The sequence below is a fragment of the Coregonus lavaretus genome, assembly GCF_964263955.1.
Source record: "Coregonus lavaretus genome assembly, chromosome: 23".
NCBI classification, from domain to species: domain Eukaryota; kingdom Metazoa; phylum Chordata; class Actinopteri; order Salmoniformes; family Salmonidae; genus Coregonus; species Coregonus lavaretus.
Genome location: NC_140010.1, coordinates 30,812,545 through 30,826,263, shown reverse-complemented (window position 1 = coordinate 30,826,263; position 13,719 = coordinate 30,812,545).

The following is a 13,719-nucleotide window of genomic DNA, read 5'->3' as shown; positions in this document are numbered from 1 at the left end:
AAGGAATGAATGAATGGGGCCATGTATCGTGAGATTTTGAGTGAAAACCTCCTTCCATCAGCAAGGGCATTGAAGATGAAACGTGGCTGGGTCTTTCAGCATGACAATGATCCCAAACACACCGCCCGGGCAACGAAGGAGTGGCTTCGTAAGAAGCATTTCAAGGTCCTGGAGTGGCCTAGCCAGTCTCCAGATCTCAACCCCATAGAAAATCTTTGGAGGGAGTTGAAAGTCTGTGTTGCCCAGCGACAGCCCCAAAACATCACTGCTCTAGAGGAGATCTGCATGGAGGAATGGGCCAAAATACCAGCAACAGTGTGTGAAAACCTTGTGAAGACTTACAGAAAACGTTTGACCTGTGTCATTGCCAACAAAGGGTATATAACAAAGTATTGAGAAACTTTTGTTATTGACCAAATACTTATTTTCCACCATAATTTGCAAATAAATTCATAACAAATCCTACAATGTGATTTTCTGGATTTTCTTTTCTAATTTTGTCTGTCATAGTTGACGTGTACCTTTGATGAAAATTACAGGCCTCTCTCATCTTTTTAAGTGGGAGAACTTGCACAATTGGTGGCTGACTAAATACTTTTTTTCCCCACTGTAAGTGTTATTAGTCATATTTACTGCATCTTCCAGTTAATCATCATAACTGTTTCACTATTGTGAAATCATTCAACATTTCAGTGGTAATTCTGTTTGGGACACTAACTAACAGTAGTTAGTTGGTAAATGCTTCTATTGTGATGTTGAATAGCTCTAACTACATTGACTGAGTAGTGTAATGTACATTGTAGTTCCATTGAAAGATTCCCTCTACTGGGATGAAATACATTGTGGTAATCTGTATTAATGTTTACTTTGATATACTGTACAAAACAAGTATAAAAATGCATGTGATGTTTTTGTATTATTTGGGTTTTAATTAGAAGACTAGCCTTGAAATTAATAATTTTGAAGACGTCAAGACTATGACAAGATTTAGTGGGTAGACCTACAGCACAATTGGCCAGCTCCTCATGTCCTGCAGTAACTTGTTCAGTCATCATTAGATCATAAAACATTGATTGTTACATAGATACAGTCAGGTCCATAATTATTGGCACCCTTGATAAAGATTAGCAAAAAATACTGTATAAAATAAATGATTCAAATACTGAGCTATATTGTACGCAAAAAAAGGGACATTCTATTATTTTATACAATTGCGCAGAGAAAGAAGTAATAAATAAATCCAGTGGCGTGTATTCATGGATGCCAAGGGAAGCCAGGCTTCGCCAAATCATTGACCAAGAAAAAAAGTTAAAATAAATAAAATAATGTATCTTTCGTCTCTGTGTGTTTCATAATTTTGCTTCAATTCGCAGGAGACTGAATGTATCTCACCGAAGAAAGCATCTGACCAAGCGAATAAAGCACCCCTCTGTCTCTGTAGGTGTATCTGATGTTGTCTGTTCAAAAAGATTATGACATTGTTGCCGCCCATAGAATTGAATGCAAGGGAAGCCAGCGAGCATTTGGCCTCCCTTGATTAAAAAAAGTATAAAAAAATAGCCAATCAGTTTTGAGCTAAACTGAGTGAGCTCAACTGTGAATGGTCCTGGCGCACCAAAAAATGTGTAAAGGGAAGCCAGTCTTCACTCCTATCACATCGCATCGAGAGAAATATGTCATTGACAGAAACAACTTGTTGCATCTCGTTGTGTTGTTGTTCTCCGGTGGCTAGCTAGCTTAAATTGGCCCTTTCCTAAATTAGCCATGGATAAAGATAGGGACTTGTGGCTTACTTAATTCTCCGTACTGGCCAATGATTATAAAGGCGATTCAGATCCAACCGTAATGTTGAAACTGAAATTATGCTGGAATAGTGGAGGCAGCTCTCCGTAGTTCTAAATCAATAGTTGTTTAGTAGTCCGAAAATGTCAGAAACATTAACTTGCTTGACCATGCTGTAGGTCATGTAACTGTTTGTTACATGCAATAGGCTTTGTGGACTTCACCGGGCAGAGGTTGCTCTCCGGTTTTGTGATGAAACAAAGGTGTGGTATAATTTATTCTGTCAGTGTGTCTTTTTATTGTCTCGGCCTTAAGAACACCTGCTCTTTCCATGACATAGACTGACCAGGTGAATCCAGGTGAAAGCTATGATCCATTATTGATGTCACTTGTTGGCAATTTTTTGGGAAAGCCCGGCTTCCCTTGGCATCCATGAATACACACCACTGGAGGATAACAACACTGAACCTTTTTCTAAAATGTTTTATGAGATTGGAGAACATGTTGGGAGAGTTTTTAGACCATTCCTCCAGGCATTGACACTTAGGTTGGAACAGGTGCTAAGGTCAGATAACATGAAAATAGAGCTCTTTGGTCACGCAAACCAATGGTGGGTTTGGCGTTGAAAAACAGAAGCATATGCAGAAAAGTACCTCATACCTACGGTAAAATATGGTGGTGGACCTTTGATGTTATGGGGCTATTTAGCTTGCACGTGTTATGGGGCCTTTGTTAAGGTCAACGGCATCATGAACTTGACCAAGTACCAGGACATTTTAGCCAAAAACCTGGTTGCCTCTGCCAGGAGGCTGACACTTGGCAGCAAGTGGAACTTCCAGGAAGACAATAACCCCAAGCACTAATCGAAATCCACAAAGAAATAGTTATTTGACCACAAAATCAACATTTTGCAATGGACTTGAACCCTCTTGAAAACCTGTGGTTTGAATTGAAGAGGGCAGTCCATAAGAGCAGACAAAGGATATCAAGGATCTGGAAAGATTCTGTATGGAGAAATGGTCTAAGATCCCTCCCAATGTGTTCTCCAACTCATAAAACATTTTAGAAAAAGGCAGTGTCATTATCCTCGCAAGAGGAGGGTGCTAGATTATTGAAAACAGGGGTGCCAATCAATTTAACCCCTATCTTTTGTAGATTTTTTTTATTACTTCTTAAACAAAATCTCTTTCTTTGAGCAATTGTATTCATATAAAATAATATAATTATCCCTTTTTTTGAGCCCACAATAATAGCTCAGTATTTGAATTATTTCTTTTATACAGTATTTATTTCTCATTTTTATCAAGGGTGCCAATAATTATGGACCTGACTGTATGTGTGCCAGCTGGGCAAGACATCAACCCCAGGACGATAAGAGAACCAGTAGGCACAGTGTCATCACTGGCACATAATAACCCCAGCTGCTGCCGTCAGCACTGCTGTCTCACCAACATGCCAACGGGTGCATTTGTGGGCTACCGTCTGTGAATGTAGTTATTGGATGAGCACAGAAATAAAATGTAGATTGTACTGCAGTGTTTGCTGTTTAAATATTACTGTTGAATTGCTTGTTTGCTCTTCAGAGAGCAAACCTTTCCTTATCTCCAGCTGATGCAGGAGCTGTTAGCAAAGGCCATCAAATTGAACAGTTGAGTTTACCACAGTTCAGACCCAAACCTGCCATTGTGGGCTAAGATCACATACCAACACCATGGTACTGTATAATGGAAGTACGTTTCAAAATACAAAGGCAGGATGGCTTATTTATTAATGATGACTTTAAAGATTGAGTCTTTCTTCACTACTTTAGGCTATTCAAGGTGTTTTATTGTTGATCATTTCATGTTAGAGACTCCTGGGATACACTGCAGTCTTAGTTCTTACAAATGTCAACATAATACCAGAAACCTTTCATAACTCTGATATAACTTTCCCGAGCCTGACTCCAGATCTGTATCTATGTGCTTTAGCCTGACATGATGTACAAAATGACAGTTTGTGACTTAGTTTGGCTTAAAGCACAAACAGAAACTTTCCAAACATTCCAGCCTAAAGTAAACCTAAGCCATTAAAAACAATTGAAAGTGTGACCTTTGAGCAGAGATACAATCATTGATTTGAGGTCTGAGCCACAAGCACAGGCTGGGAAAGAGTGTCTACAGTGCCTTGCAAAAGTATTCATCCCCCTTGGCGTTTTTCCTATTTTGTTCCATTGCAACCTGTAATTTAAATTGATTTTTATTTGGATTTCATGTAATGGACATACACAAAATAGTCCAAATTGGTGAAGTGAAATGAAAAAAAAAACTTGTTTCAAACAATTCTAAAAACTAAATAATGGAAAAGTGGTGCATGCATATGTATTCACCCCCTTTGCTATGAAGCCCCTAAATAAGATCTGGTGCAACCAATTACCTCCAGAAGTCACATAATTAGTTAAATAAAGTCCACCTGTGTGCAATCTAAGTGTCACATGATCTGTCACATGATCTCAGTATATATACACCTGTTCTGAAAGGCCCCAGAGTCTGCAACACCACTAAGCAAGGGGCACCACCAATAAAGCGGCACCATGAAGACCAAGGAGCTCTCCAAACAGGTCAGGGACAAAGTTGTGGAGAAGTACAGATCAGGGTTGGGTTATAAAAAAACATCACCATTAAATCCATTATTAACAAAAATGGAAAGAATATGGCACCACAGCAAACCTACTAAGAGAGGGCCGCCCACCAAAACTCACGGACCAGGCAAGGAGGCCATTAATCAGAGAGGCAACAAAGAGACCAAAGATAACCCTGAAGGAGCTGCAAAGCTCCACAGCGGAGATTGGAGTATCTGTCCATAGGACCACTTTAAACCGTACACCCCACAGAGCTGGGTATTACGGAAGAGTGGCCAGAAAAAAGCCATTGCTTAAAGAGCAAACAAGTTTGGTGTTCGCCAAAAGCCATGTGGGAGACTCCCTAAACATATGGAAGAAGGTCCTCTGGTCAGATGAGACTAAAATTGAGTTTTTTCGCCATCAAGGAAAACACTATGTCTGGCGCAAACCCAACACCTCTCATCACACTGAGAACACCAGCAGAACCCATTCAACTTGAAGGAGCTGGAGCAGTTTTGCCTTGAAGAATGGGCAAAATTCCCAGTGGCTAGATGTGCCAAGCTTATAGAGACATACCCCAAAGAGACTTGCAGCGGTAATTGCTGCAAAAGGTGGCTCTACAAAGTATTGACTTTGGGGGGGTGAATGGTTATGCACGCGCAAGTTTTCTGTTTTTTGTCTTACTTCTTGTTTGTTTCACAATAAAAAATATTTTGCATTTCAAAGTGGTAGGCATGTTGTGTAAATGAAATGATACAAACCCCCCAAAAAATCAATTTTAATTCCAGGTTGTAAGGCACAAAATAGGAAAAATGCCAAAGGTTGAATACTTTTGCAAGCCACTGTATGTGAGGTCATTTATCTAGAACTGGGGTTACTCTGGGGCAAGATGGAGAATGCTATTAATGAAATCTGTACAGCTGGTCATTCATTTCCACCCTTTCTTGTTGGGTGACTAAAGCTCAAACATAGAATATAATGGAATTCCTGTATCTAGAGGGCCAATGTGTGTGCCTCTCTGAGGGGTAGGAGGAAGTGACTAAGGGTATCAAAGGACCATCCCCTAATTCACAAACAATGGACATGTCTAAATAAAGACTTCCGTCACAATGTTTTTATTTATTTTTTATTTTTAGGCTCCTCTCACCACGAATGCACTCTAAATGTATATCACTAAAATGTGATTTGATTTGAATTCAGGCTACCTGATAAATCGGCAGTAATGTATTTACGGTAACCCCCGTCATTTCCAGTGTTCTAGAATGTAAGTGTTTGGTTAGCAGACATCTACAGTGCCTTTGGAAAGTATTCAGACCCCTTGACTTTTTCCACATTTGTTAAATTAAATAAACAGTTTAAAAATGTTTGCACTTTTATTAATAAAAAACAGAAATACCTTATTTACATAAGTATTCAGACCCTTTGCTATGAGACACGAAATTGAGCTCAGGTGCATCCTGTTTCCATTGATCATCCTTGATATGTTTCTACAACTTGATTGGAGTCCACCTATGGTAAATTCAATTGATTGGACATGATTTGGAAAGGCACACACATGGCTATATAAGGTCCCACAGTTGAAAGTGCATATGAGAGCAAAAACCAAGCCATGAGGTTGAAGGAATTGTCTGTAGAACTCCGAGACAGGATTGTGTCGAGGCACAGATCTGGGGAAGGGTACCAAAAAACTTTTTCAGCATTGAAGGTCCCCAAGAACACAGTGGCCTCCATCATTCTTAAATGAAAGAAGTTAGGACTCTTCCTAGAGCTGGCCGCCCAGCCAAACTGAGCAATCGGGGGAGAAGGGCCTTGGTAAGGGAGGTGACCAAGAACCCGATGGTCACTCTGACAGAGCTCTAGAGTTCCTCTGTGGAGATGGGAGAACCTTCCAGAAGGACAACTATCTCTGCAGCACTCCACCAATCAGGCCTTTATGGTAAAGTGGCCAGAGGGAAGCCACTCCTCAGTAAAAGGCACACGACAGCCCGCTTGGAGTTTGCCAAAAGGCACTTAAAGACTCCCAGATCATGAGAAACAAGATTCTCTGGTCTGATGTAGCCAAGATTGAACACTTTGGCCTGAATGCCAAGCGTCACGTCTGGAGGAAACCTGGCACCATCCCTACGGTGAAGCATCGTGGTGGCAACATCATGCTGTGGGGATGTTTTTCAGCGGCAGGGACTGAGAGACTAGCCAGAATTGAAGGAATGATTCTCAATCCAATTGAGAATCTGTGGTATGACTTAAATATTGCTGTACACCAGCGGAACCCATCCAAATTGAAGGAGCTGGAGCAGTTTTGCCTTGAAGAATGGGCAAAGATCCCAGTGGCTAAATGTGCCAAGCTTATAGAGACATACCCCAATAGACTTGCAGCTGTAATTGCTGCAAAAGGTGGCTCTACAAAGTATTGACTTTGGGGGGGTGAATAGTTATGCACGCTCAAATGTTCTGTTTTTTTTTTGTCTTGTTTGTTTCACCCCAAAAAATATTTTGCATCTTTAAAGTGGTAGGCATGTTGTGTAAATGAAATGATACAAACCCCAAAAAAATCAATTTTAATTCCAGGTTGTAAGGCAACAAAATAGGGAAAATGCCAAGGGGGGTGAATACTTTCGCAAGCCACTGTATGTGAGGTAATTTAACTAGAACTGGGGTTACTCTGGGGCAAGATGGAGAACGCTATGAATGAAATCTGTACAGCTGGTCATTCATTTCCTCCCTTTGTTGTTGGGTGACAAAAGTTCAAACATGGAGTATAATGTTCTCCCCTCGGGTGTAGCTCGTCTGAGGAGGAGACGTAAATGCCCGTGCCTGCGCACACAAGTAAACTAGATGGATGGGGAAGAAATGTGGGGTGTAACTAACTAAAATAACCAGACACAACAACCAGAACTCAATATTAGCCCTCTGGGGATGTTTAGTAAGGTACTGAACAAAATAATATACAACACCCATAAAGACACAGTAATAAAACAAAGACCAATCAAACAAACCAGGGATGGTAAGAGAAGGGAATGTTTGGGAACGGGGTCCAAGTAATGAAAATAAACAAAAGGTCCCTCCTCTTCTACACACCTAATCCTTCCTATCACACTCTAAGCCTTAACCCGCTTTCCTACCTGTTACCACAAATACAGGGGTGACACCCGCCCGGCTAACCTAGTGTGTAAAACAGTGGGTTATCTACGTGTGAATGTACACCCATGGGCAGAACTACCTTTTCCTTCTCCAGGACCCAGGTAGGGTGGAGTACATCAGGAGGACAGGCTGGACCACAAACAACGATACATTAAAATAACCAAATCCTCAGACAAACAGCCAAACAAAAAGTGCCCCCTCTCTCTGTTAAGCTCAAATGGCAAACAGTTTATATACTCTAGTCAATCAGTCACAACCACAGCTGCCAGGACTCCGGACCGAAGCCACGCCCACCATCGTCAGCCGCAACTCATCACACCTGTAATAACCAGAACACACAAACAGAACAACCACTCTGAACCACACACACACTACAAAGGAAGATTGGGAGAAAGAAAAACATGTCACACGTAACCCCCCCCCCCAAATAAAAAAATGAGTAAACCCCTGTGTTTATGATGAGAACATTACATTTATATATATATCTTTATTTTTATAATACCAAGTACTTACTTCCAACACATTACATTTACATTTTAGTCATTTAGCAGACGCTCTTATCCAGAGCGACTTACAGAAGCAATTAGGGTTAAGTGCCTTGCTCAAGGGCACATCGACAGATTTTTCACCTAGTCGGCTCGGGTATTAGAACCAGCAACCTTTCGGTTACTGGCACAACGCTCTTAACCACTAAGCCACCTGCCGCCCACATCCCCCCATAGTTGTCAACCCCCCATTCTATTATTTTCTTTTTTTTCTCTCTGAACTAGGCACGTGACAGAGCATCCGCAACCACGTTTTCTGCATAGATTTTCTCTGGCTACAGCACGTGTCATGCAACCGCTCCTGGACTTGACTAACATAGTCTAGTACATTAGTAGAGGACCCAACTTAATCATCAGCCATAATTTGTTCTTTCAGTACCTTTAGAGGCCCTCTCACTGTGTGACCAAAGATTAGCTCAGCTGGGCTAAACCCAAGAGACTCTTGTACGGTCTCCCGAATAGCAAACAGCACGTACGGCACCCCCTCATCCCAATCTTTTTCTGTGTCCATACAGTTTTTATGCAACATGGCTTTTAGCGTCTGATGCCAACGTTCCAGCGCACCCTGACTCTCTGGGTGGTAAGCGATAGACAGCTGATGGGACACTGACAAGGACTTCAACACATTTCCAAACAATCTCGATGTAAAATTAATGCCTTGACCCGTCTGTACGATTTTTGGAAATCCAAAGGTAGAGAAATACTTAATTAGCGCCTTCACAATTGCCTTACTGGTGATTTTACACATAAGAATCGCCTCTGGGTACGCCATCTGAAATTAGCCCACCCAACTACCTCATCCCTATATTGTTATTTATTTTGCTCTTTTGCACCCCAGTATCTCTATTTGAACATAATCTCTTGCACATCTAGCATTCCAGTGTTAATACTAATTGTAATTATTTTGCACTATAGCCTATTTATTGCCTTACCTCCATAACTTGCTACATTTGCACACACTGTATATATATTTTCTGTTGTATTTTTTTACTTTATGTTTTTTTACCCCATATGTAACTCTGTGTTGTTGTTTTTATCGCACTGCTTTGCTTTATCTTGGCCAGGTCGCAGTTGTAAATGAGAACTTGTTCTCAACTGGCTTACCTGGTTAAATAAAGGTGAAATAAAAAAAATAAAAAATAAAATGGGTACCTTGTAGCAGTGCACATTATTGTTAACAAGAATTGATTACCCAACTTAGTCCTGGGTAATGGACCAACACAATCGATTATTACTTTCTCCAACGGCTCTCCCATGACCGGAATTGGGCAGAGAGGAGCCGGGGAAATTACCTGGTTATGCTTCCCCACCACTTGGCACGTACTACATGTACGACAATAACGAGCCACATCCCATTTCATTCCCGGGCCAGAAGAAATGACGGAGGATTCGATCGTAGGTTTTAGTCACCCCTAGATGACCAGACCAGGGAATATCATGAGCCAGGGACAACACCTTCGTCTGAAACGTGGCAGGAACTACAATCTGGAAAACGGAACACCAATAATTTTCTAGGTCAGCAAGGGAGTCAATTTTCTCATCAAAAGACCCTCACTCAAAGGTAACATGGAGGAAAAACATTTGGTAAGCCCACATCCTCTTTCTGGGCAGCTATTAGCTTCTCCCGAGTAACTGGCAACCTTAAACAGTCCACCGAGGAAGCCATTGTCTTGTCTTTACTACCATCATCATAATCAGAACTCACTGGGAACACAGGAGTAGAACACTGGATAACTTCCCCATTCAACATAGGTGCAAGCACAGTCAGCTAAGTCTACCATGGTACCTAAGCGACGCGACTGCGCACACGTAATGGCACACGCTGGAAATGCTTCAGGAAACGTAGTGGCCAAAACATCAGCACTTGACTGAGCATCAGGCTTGTCTAGTACTTCTAACACAGGCACAACTTTGCCTCCTGCTAGATCGTTACCCATGATTAGAGCAACCCCATTTATGGGAAGCTCGGACTGCACACAGATTCTGAAACATCCACTTGATCAGAAGTCAAATGGACAATATGTAACGGAACAGGCACACAACCCATTTCGATCCCCCTTAATAATACACTAGAGCCACAATAAGACCTTTGCGTCCCATCAGGCTTTGGAATCAGCAGACAGGGGGAACTCCAAGGACTGTCACTGGGGATTGCCATCTCATTTAACACTAAATAAGTTACCTCTTTCTTCATCACTCCCCTCTTGATTGAATTCACACGATAAGGGTGCTGTTTGATTGGAGCAGCATCACCTACATTTATATAATGTCTTTCACACAAAAGAAAATGAAACGTCACTTTGATGTAAAAACTGTGTCTCGTTCTTTTCAACCAGGTGACCAAGTCTTGGTGTTGTTGCCAGTACCCGGCTCGTGCCTCTCTTCCATTTTCTCTGGCCCATATGTGGTGGAGCGAAAACTCAGTGATACTGATTATGTTATCAAACGCCAGACCGTAGACGCCCATTTGGGATATGTCACATTAACATGATTAAAGCCTATTATGTTAGAGTTGGTATCGAATCCCCCATTACCAGTAAAAATCCTGTTGTAACCTCTGTTGCTTCTGCTGTTTCCTGCCCCTGCCACTCGACGGGAATTACGCAGATTCTTAGGCATTACGGGTTATTATCGTACATTTTGTAGGGATTTCTCAACTGTTGTAGCCCCAATGACTAGGTTACTCAGTCCTTCATTGTCCTTTGAGTGGACTGCTGAGTGTCAATCTGCCTTCCAGAAGGACAACTATCTCTGCGGCACTCCACCAATCAGGCCTTTATGGTAAAGTGGCCAGACGGAAGCCACTCCTCAGTAAAAGGCACATGACAGCCCACTTGGAGTTTGCCAAAAGGCACCTAAAGCCTCCCAGATCATTAGAAACAAGATTATCTGGTCTGATGTAACCAAGATTGAACTCTTTGGCCTGAATGCCAAGCGTCACATCTGGAGGAAACCTGGAACCATCCCTACGGTGAAGCATGGTGGTGGCAACATCATGCTGTGGGGATGTTTTTCAGCGGCAGGGACTGAGAGACACTCAGGATGGAGGCAAAGATGAATGGAGCAAAATACAGAGAGATCCTTGATGAAAACCTGCTCCAGAGCGCTCAGGACCTCAGACTGTGGCAAAGGTTCACCTTCCAACAGGACAACAACCCTTAGCACACAGCCAAGACAACGCAGGAGTGGCTTCGGGGCAAGTCTCTGAATGTCCTTGAGTTTCCCAGCCAGAGCCTGGACTTGAACCCGATCGAACATCTCTGGTGCGACCTGAAAATAGCTGTGCAGCAACGCTCCCCATCCAACCTGACAGAGCTCGAGAGGATCTGCATAGAATAATGGGAGAAACTCCCCAAATACAGGTGTGACAAGCTTGTAGCGTCATGCCCAAGAAGACTCGATGCTGTAATCACTACCAAAGGTGCTTCAACAAAATACTGAGTAAAGGGTATGAATAATTAAGTAAATTTGATATTTCATTTTTTTATTTTATGAGCAAATATATCTTAAAACTTATTTTTGGTTTGCCATTATGGGGTATTGTGTGTAGATAGATGAGGGAAAAAACGATTTAATCAATTTTAGAATAAGGCTGTAACGTAACAAAATGTGGAAAAGTCAAGGGGTCTGAATACTTTCCGAAGGCACTGTATAACTTCTGTTCTTATTACCAGCAAAAGCCTACATTAATTTAAGGTTCTCATTCTCAGAGTGGACTATAGCCGCGGGGTCCTGAAAAATCAGGAATGACATAAAACATTTAATTAAATAAAAATAATTCACAAAAGTTATGCACTGGTCCTTCACTAGTCCTGAATTAACGGACCGATGTAGCACAGGCAAAAAAAACTTTTTTAGATTTATTACATAACATTTATGTATTTTTGTTTGGAGCGCTCCATCTTTGCTTGAGTCTAGTTTCTCTGGCTGCGTTTACACAGGCAGCCCAATTCTGATATTTTGCCCAATTATTGGCAAAAGAGCTGATCTAATAAGTATATGTATAGACGTGGCCTGCGCTCCTCATTTGGAAAGTGTTCAATTTATGAACTGTGATGTTACAGTGAGGGAAAAAAAGTATTTGATCCCCTGCTGATTTTGTACGTTTGCCCACTGACAAAGACATGATCAGTCTATCATTTTAATGTTAGGTTTATTTGAACTGTGAGAGACAGAATAACAACAAAAAATTCCAGAAAAATGCATGTCAAAAATGTTATAAATTGATTTGCATTTTAATGAGGGAAATAAGTATTTGACCCCTCTGCAAAACATTACTTAGTACTTGGTGGCAAAACCCTTGTTGGCAATCACAGAGGTCAGACGTTTCTTGTAGTTGGCCACCAGGTTTGCACACGTCTCAGCAGGGATTTTGTCCCACTCCTCTTTGCAGATCTTCTCCAAGTCATTAAGGTATCGAGGCTGACGTTTGGCAACTCAAACCTTCAGCTCCCTCCACAGATTTTCTATGGGATTAAGGTCGGGAGACTGGCTAGGCCACTCCAGGACCTTAATGTGCTTCTTCTTGAGCCACTCCTTTGTTGCCTTGGCCGTGTGTTTTGGGTCATTGTCATGCTGGAATACCCATCCACGACCCATTTTCAATGCCCTGGCTGAGGGAAGGAGGTTCTCACCCAAGATTTGACGGTACATGGCCCTGTCCATCGTCCCTTTGATGCGGTGAAGTTATCCTGTCCTCTTAGCAAAAAAACACCCCCAAAGCATAATGTTTCCACCTCCATGTTTGACGGTGGGGATGGTGTTCTTGGGGTCATAGGCAGCATTCCTCCTCCTCCAAACACGGCGAGTTGAGTTGATGCCAAAGAACTCGATTTTGGTCTCATCTGACCACAACACTTTCACCCAGTTCTCCTCTGAATCATTCAGATGTTCATTGGCAAACTTCAGACGGGCCTGTATATGTGCTTTCTTGAGCAGGGGGACCTTGCGGGCGCTGCAGGATTTCAGTCCTTCACGGCGTAGTGTGTTACCAATTGTATTCTTGGTGTCTATGGTCCCAGCTTACAAGATCCTCCCGTGTAGTTCTGGGCTGATTCCTCACCGTTCTCATGATCATTGCAACTCCACGAGGTGAGATCTTGCATGGAGCCCCAGGCCGAGGAAGATTGACAGTTCTTTTGTGTTTCTTCCATTTGCGAATAATCGCACCAACTGTTGTCACCTTCTCACCAAGCTGCTTGGCGATGGTCTTGTAGCCCATTCCAGCCTTGTGTAGGTCTACAATCTTCTCCCTGACATCCTAAGAGAGCTCTTTGGTCTTGGTGGAGAGTTTGGAATCTGATTGATTGATTGCTTCTGTGGACAGGTGTCTTTTATACAGGTAACAAGCTGAGATTAGGAGCACTCCCTTTAAGAGTGTGCTCCTAATTTCAGCTCGTTACCTGTATAAAAGACACCTGGGAGCCAGAAATCTTTCTGATTGAGAGGGGGTCAAATTCTTATTTCCCTCATTAAAATGCAAATCAATTTATAACATTTTTGATATGCGTTTTTCTGTTTTTTTGTTGTTGTTATTCTGTCTCTCACTGTTCAAATAAACCTACCATTAAAATTATAGACTGATCATTTCTTTGTCAGTGGGCAAACGTACAAAATCAGCAGGGGATCAAATACTTTTTTCCCTCACTG